The sequence below is a fragment of the Arachis ipaensis genome, chromosome B10 (assembly GCF_059453495.1).
Source record: "Arachis ipaensis isolate K30076 ecotype BB chromosome B10, ASM5945349v1, whole genome shotgun sequence".
Taxonomy (NCBI): domain Eukaryota; kingdom Viridiplantae; phylum Streptophyta; class Magnoliopsida; order Fabales; family Fabaceae; genus Arachis; species Arachis ipaensis.
The window spans coordinates 123,579,122-123,586,984 of record NC_142435.1 but is presented as its reverse complement, the minus strand read 5'-3'; the positions used below and the strand labels follow the sequence as shown (position 1 = coordinate 123,586,984).

The 7,863-nt window shown below is 37.4% G+C and overlaps 1 pseudogene; it reads left to right on the top strand.

The window, feature by feature from the left end:
- Positions 1-2,116: 2,116 nt before the first annotated feature.
- On the top strand, positions 2,117-2,851 carry LOC148581577 (secreted RxLR effector protein 161 pseudogene; annotated as a pseudogene).
- The last annotated feature ends 5,012 nt before the right edge of the window (positions 2,852-7,863 follow it).

Below are 7,863 nucleotides of genomic sequence, written 5' to 3'. Positions count from 1 at the left end.
ACTAAAAGGTGCAATAATGTGTATGGTTTGACTCCTGAGGACTTGAAAGAACAAAATATAACATGTTTTACTTCTATTGAATCTGAAAAATGGCTATGGCATAGAAGGTTGGGTCATGCTAGCATGTACCAAATTTCTAAGCTAGTTAAGAAAAATCTGGTTAGAGGAATTCCAAATATCAAATTTGATAAGGATCTTACTTGTGATGCTTGCCAATTGGGCAAACAAGTAAAATCCTCTTTTAAACCAAAAGATGGAATCTTAACCAAAATGCCATTAGAGATGTTACACATTGATCTTTTTGGTCCAACAAGAACCCAAAGTTTAGGAGGTAAACACTATGGTCTTGTGGTGGTAGATGATTACTCTAGATTTGGTTGGGTTCTTTTTCTTGCTCATAAAAATGATGCTTTTCATGCTTTTTCAACTCTTTGCAAGAAAATTCAAAATGAAAAAGATTTAAAAATTGCCCATTTGAGAAGTGATCACGGAAGAGAATTTAAAAACCAAGACTTTGAAAAATTCTGTGATGACTTTGGAATTGCTTATAACTTTTCATGCCCTAGAACCCCTCAACAAAATGGGGTGGTTGAGAGAAGGAATAGAAGCTTTCAAGAGATGACTAGGGCCATGCTTTGTGAAAATGAGATTCCTAAATTTCTATGGGCTGAAGCTGTAAATACAGCTTGTTACATTTTGAATAGGACAATTATTAGAAAAGGGTTGAAGAAAACTCCCTATGAATTATGGAAAGGAACCCCTCCAAATCTTAAGTATTTTCATGTTTTTGGATGCAAATGCTTTGTACTTAACAATAAAGAAAACCTTGGCAAATTTGATCCAAAATCCTATGAAGGGATGTTTGTTGGATACTCCACCACTAGCAAGGCCTATAGGGTTTATCTCAAAGAACATAGGACCATAGAGGAATCCATACATGTTACTTTTTGTGATTCTAATTTAATTCCCAGTACTGTGATAGATAATGATTCAGATTGTGAAGAAGCTGGAACAAGTAAAGAAAATCCCAAGTCTGCTCAAAATGAAGAATCTGCCAGTCCAGTTTTGTCTCGTCAGATTGGAGGAGACATTTCCATTTTGTCTCCTGAGCCAGCAAGAGAAACTGAAACAGTGAGATCCACAGAAGCTCATCAAAGCTCAACACCAATCCGGAAGCCTAGAGAATGGAAGTCCATGAGGGGTTATCCTCATGACTTTATCATTGGTGATCCCTCTCAAGGTGTATCAACAAGATCCTCAACCAAAAGACAATCCGAACCAAGCAATTTTGCCTTCTTGTCACAAATGGAGCCCAATAATGTAAAACAAGCTCTTAAAGATCCTTCATGGGTCAAAGCAATGCAAGAAGAGCTTGCTCAATTCAACAAGAATGAGGTTTGGATACTAGTACCTCATCCGGATAGTAAGAAAGTGACGGGTACTAAGTGGGTCTTTAAAAATAAACTTGGTGAGGATAGACAAGTTGTTCGTAACAAGGTTAGATTAGTGGCCCAAGGTTACGATCAAGAAGATGGTATAGATTTTGATGAGTCTTTTGCACCGGTAGCTAGAATGGAAGCAATTAGGTTGCTTCTTGCCTATGCTGCCCATAAGGGTTTCAAAATGTTTCAAATGGATGCTAAGTGTGCTTTTCTTAATGGCTTAATTGATAAAGAAGTGTATGTGGCTCAATTCCCCGGCTTTGAACATAAAGATTTTCCAAATCATGTTTTTAAACTCTCAAAGGCCCTTTTATGGCCTTAGGAAAGCTCTAAGAGCTTGGTATGAAAGGCTTAGTGTCTTCCTATTGGAAAATCACTTTCATAGGGGAACCACCGACACAACTTTATTCATTAAAGCATCTAATGATGATATTTTCCTAGTTCAAGTTTATGTGGATGACATTGTATTTGGTTCGGCCAATGAGTCATTGTGTGGAGAGTTTGGAAAACTCATGACTAGTGAGTTTGAGATGAGTTTAATGGGAGAGCTAACTTTCTTTCTTGGCCTCCAAATTAAACAAACTCCTAGTGGTACATTTATTCACCAAAGAAAGTATGCAAAAGAACTTATCAAAAAGTTTGGCTTAGAAAGTTCCAAACCAATGGGTACACCAATGCATCCAAACACAAAACTTGAAAAGGATGATGATGGCAAAGATGTGGATGAAACAAGGTATAGAGGAATGATAGGTTTACTCATATACCTTACCTCTTTTAGACCGGACATTGTTCAAAGTGTGAGTGTATGTTCAAGGTTTCAATCTCACCCAAAAGAATCCCATCTATCAGCCGTTAAGCGCATCATTAGATACATTAAGGGAACTAGTGATTATGGCTTGTGGTATCCTAAATCTGATGATTTTTATGCAGTAGGGTTTTGTGATGCAGATTATGCGGGAGATAGAGTGGATAGACGGAGTACATCCGGCATGTGTTGCTTCCTTGGAAGCTCACTCAACATGTGGTCAAGCAAAAAGCAAGCCACAGTGGTTCTATCCACAGCTGAAGCTGAATATATTTCCGCATCTGCATGTTGTTCACAATTAATTTGGTTAAAAATGCAGTTGGAAGATTACAAATTAAAGATCAATAGTATACCTTTATTTTGTGATAATATGAGTGCTATTAACATCTCAAAAAATCCTGTTTTGCACTCAAGAACTAAGCACATTGAAATTAAATATCATTTCATTAGAGAACATGTGCAAAAGGGTACTATTGATATTCAATTTGTAAAATCTGAAGATCAACTTGCTGACATTTTTACAAAACCCCTCTATGAAGACAGATTCTGCACTTTGAGAAAAAGTTTGGGAATGATTGATTTAAGTTCTATTGATAACTTGTGAAATTTTGATTCTGCTCAGTTTTGTCTCGTAGGAAAAGAGGAGATAAAAATCAGAGTGTGTTGGAAGGCTGTGATCAAGGGGGAGACTGCGCCGAAATTAATTCTAATGGGACCCACCAAATTTCCTTGACCCCACTTTGACCGTTTTGTTAGTTTCTCTTTGTGTAAATCACAATCTCCTTTTGTTGTCTCATCAAATCTTGTTGGAAGAGGATGTTGTCAAATCAAATATTTTTCTTCATCTAATCCATTGATTCTAGGAAACCACTTTTCAGTTTATTTCAAATAAAAGAGAAACTTCCTTGGGTATTAACCGCTCCTTAATGGTCATTAAACTCCCTCCAATTCTCTCTCCACTCCACATTTGATGCTTCCCCAACCTCCCTCCTCCCTCACTCAATTCGGTTTCTATTCAACCCCCCATCTTCCACTTCTCCATTTTCATTACCATGAAAAAGATAACCACCCCTAGAAAAAGTGAAAGGATTCTATTCTTTCAAAAACCGTCCACACCACAAACTCACACTCACATCCATATCCATTCTACATCCTCATCTTCTCCTTCACCACCCTTGAAACAAACAGACACCATGAGATGGAAAGTCATAGCCATGAAAATCTCTTCAAGGAAAAAGAAGGAAAAGGTTCCTATGGCAGAAGAGGAAGAATCACACACCTCACCCATTCCATCACCACCATCATCTCCACCGAACACCCGGAAGGAGTACCCAGAAAACAAAAGGGTTCACGCTGCACAACACCAAGGAACCAGCCAACCTGGAGTCCTTGGATTTCAAGAACAAATTCAGCAAACCACACTCTCACTATGATCCTGCCAGGTTTAACTCATGTGCTTCATATGAATTCCATAAGGAGGTTCTGGAAAAACGCCATCTCTGTGCCACCTATCTCGTCAATCTCGACTCACTCACCAACAAAGGGATAAATGTTTCTTCTCTTTTTGAACTTCTCCAATGGACACCACTGCTTCACATCCAGAAATCGGTTTATCCCGGTTTGGTACGTGAGTTCTATGCCAACATGCGACTGATTGATGGCACCATCCATTCTTATGTGAAGAGGATTCACATAGCTCTTGACTCTGGAACTATTGGGACGGCTCTAGGCTACAAAGAGGAGGGGCCGAGAGCATATATGGCCGAGAAATGGGACTCCCAGGTCGGAGTCACCTATAAGATTGTCCTCCAACATATCTGTGAAAACCTATCCGGCTTGGATGGCACAACTCCTACCCACAAAGCCCTCGGTCCTACCAACTCTCTGCTTCACAGGATCATCACCCACATCTTGACCCCTCAAAGTGGCTCCCATAATAGAGTAACATTCTCTGACTCTCTTATCATTTTTGCTCTTGTTACATCTACTCCTATATCATTTGGTTACCTTATGATCAGACACATGTGGGAATCAGTTAAAAGCACCAAAAAGGCGAATCTACCCTATGAGATGTTTTTAACAAGTATTTTTGAATATTTTAAAATTGATTTCCTAAATGAGGCTGTAGAAAACAAGGTATCTATGATTAAAGGAGGAGGAGATGTTAAAGGAACCAAAGGGAAGAAATCTGTGGCTTCGGATAGTGAATATGAAAGTCGGCCTGAGTCCTCCAAGGCAACCGAATCTATCAAAGAAATTCTCACAGAATTTTCAAACATGTCAGAGCTCATGGTACAATCCCATAAGGCGGCACGTAAGCTAGCCTATGAAAATGAAAAGGCTTGGATGAGATTCAAGGACAGGGTAAGTTTGATGCTGGAGAGCCTTGAGGAGGAGTTGGGAGCTGCTAGTGACGAAGGGGCTGAGGAATCTGAGCTTCATTTATCTGATGATTAATCTGTTTAGTATTTGATATTGGCATGTTTAGGCTCAATTTGATACTCTATTTTGTCTGTTTGGATACTGTTGGACCCATGACTTAGTGATATACTTTTAACTTTTTGTGTATATTTTGGATATTTTGTGTTCTATGTCATGTTTGCAGGTGCCCTTGATGCCAAAAGGGGGAGAAATGGTGCAGAAAAATTGAAATTAATAAAACAGGGATGAAATCCTTTTGAGGATTCATGATCACCATTGTTTCAATGTCTTGTTGAGATAATACATTTGATGTTGATAATGCACGTTGATAATGCATTTGCTCTATCTTGATTGCTGCTGCTGCCTGATGTTTATCTTGGTAAAATACTTGCTTGGTTGTTTGTGATGCATTTGTCTTACCTTGATAAAATGATTGTTGTTTTATTTTTGACAGTTCCTTTAAGTTGTGATATATGAAGTTTGATAGTTGCTATGGTTTGAGATGATCATGCTTGATTAGAAAAATTTTTCTTACTATGATTAAGTTGCTCTGATTTATTCTTTGGAAAATACTTTCAAAATAACTTGAAAAGCAACTTCAGGAAACATCAATGTTTGTTTGCATCAATTGTTTTGTAAGGGATTGAGTAGAAAATTAAATTATTGATAACAAATAAGTTTTGATTATCATTCAATTCTGCTTATAAATCAAGCCATTCAACATTACATAATGAATATGTTGAATAACATTGTTACCTTAAGCTTGATCAAAATTGTTACAGGTATAAAGCTTCCCTTGGTAAAATAGCATACATTAAGGGGGAGCCATGTGACAATTAGAAAGGGGGAGAAATTTAAATATTCAAAGGGAGTATTCTATACTTTAATTTTTAATTTCTTTCTATTTCAATTTTAATAATGTTTGTCATCAAGGGGGAGATTGATGAGTTTGGAAAACTCTAAATTAATTTTTATGATGACTAAACATTATTAATATAATTATTTACAAAATTATTAATTTGATCTTAATTCGTAGTTATTTAATTAATAATTTTGTTGGTGCAGATTTTGCTATTGGGCCAAAAATGAAAAAAAATGTTGCAAGCCCATATATGCATCTTACTTTCAGCCTTGATATTAAATATGATTATGTTGGCTGAATTACTGGGCCAGTTTTATTACTAAAAGCCCAATGTGCCTCTTAGCTTTGTTCAAAGCATGTTATATTAAATGGCTGAAGTAATTTGTGTTTAATTAGGCCAGAATCATGTTGAACTAAGCCCAAAATCATATTGCTTGGAGGTAGCTTACATGGTCCAAAACCATTAAGCAAAGAAAGCAAAAGTTTATTGCTTCCAAACGGATCTCACTCTTTCATCATATGGATCTCAAATTCAATTAATTTGAATTTAACTTACATTGGGAACCATGAGAGAGAAAGTGTGATTGACATGATTGATTGCATTAATGCTACACGCTACTCAGAATAGAGGGAAGTAAAAAGCAACTCATTTTAATTAATTTGTTCTATTTCATTTAATTACTTTCAAACTCTATCTTCTCTCTCAACTCTCTTCTCTTTTCGGTCATTACACAGCAAACCATGGAAGCTACAACTAGCCACCGAGGAGAAGGAGATGCACGCTACAAGACCATCAAAATGATGCCAAAAAAAGAAAACTAAAAGTATGCTGTGGCTAAGATTCTCATTCACTTGTGGTAAGATTTGGTGAAGAGATCTTGGCTTCTCCATATCAAAAATGGTTGAAGAAGATTTCGGTCAGAGAAGAAGATCCTTGGAGGGATGGCTTGTCTCTGATTCTGCTCAACCACCACAGGAGGTAGCTACAGTGGCTACGTGATGGAAGAGGCAGAGATTGGAGTAGATGAAGCTATCATCATCATGAAGCATCAAGGGCCAGGAATTCATTTTGGAGAGTGATAAACCACTATTTTATGGTTTATGTTGTGTTTAATTGTGCGGTTTTATCATGATCCTGATCCACTTATTCATTAAAATAGCATGCAATTATATTTCCTTCCTGAAATTATTACATGAGTGAAAACTGCTTCCTAGAGACTTTTAATTATGTATTTTATTTCTCCCTTATTCTATTCGATGCCGTGATCTGTGTGTTAAGTGTTTCAGGCATTATAGGGCATGAATGAGTTGGAGATTGGAAGGGAAGCCTGCAAAAATGGAAGGAACACAAGAAAATTGAGGAGATGACCAGCGAGAAGCGACGCGGCTGCATGGATGACGCGACCGCGCGGCATGGAATAGCACGAGTGACGCGGCCGCATGGACGACGCGTCCGCGTGGCAAAGCAGAAACGCGAATGACGCGTCCGCATGAGTGACGCGATCACGTGACGTGCGCGATCTGCATAATTTGCAGATTCGCTGGGGACGATTTCGGGCCCTATCTTGACCCAGTTTTCGGCCCGGAACAGCAGACTAGAGCCAGAGAACATGCAGAAACCAAGGACAACATTCATTCTACACAGTTTTAGTTTTAGATCTAGTTTTGCTCCTCCTCTAGGTTTTCTCTCTACACATTCATAGTCTTTAGGATTATTATTTTACACATACATAGTTTGGGATATTGAGAAGAGTTATTACCTCATCAAGACTTCGTCATTCTAGTTCATTTTCTTTACTTGGTCTTACTCTTCCATGTTCTTTACTTTGTTTAATTTTACCATTGGAATATTCTTAGGGTTATTTAATACAAGAATCACTTTTATTTTTAATTGGTGATTTTAATTTTATTTACAATGTCTTTCCTTAATTTCTTTTCATATGCTATGAATTTTACCTTTACAATGAGTGAGTAGTTCCCTATTTGATGGGGAATTGATTGAAAGGAACTCTTGAGTTGGAAGGCTTGAAGGAAAAACTGTAATTGGGTTTATGGTTGGATTGCCTCCTAATCACTAACACCAATCCCTTTTAATTAAGTGGATTGCAACTTGTGAACGGACATAGCATTCCAACTTGTTTAACTTTCCTTCACCTAGTGAAGGATAACTAAACAGGGTAGCCTTTAATTGTCCATTAATCCTGAGAGCATTCCAACAATAATAGGGATTCCAACTAATCAATTCCCAGTCAAGACTTTTATTTACATTATTCAAATTCATCAATTTAATTTCCTGTTTGCCCAATTCAAACCTTTTCTTTTTGAAAACCTCT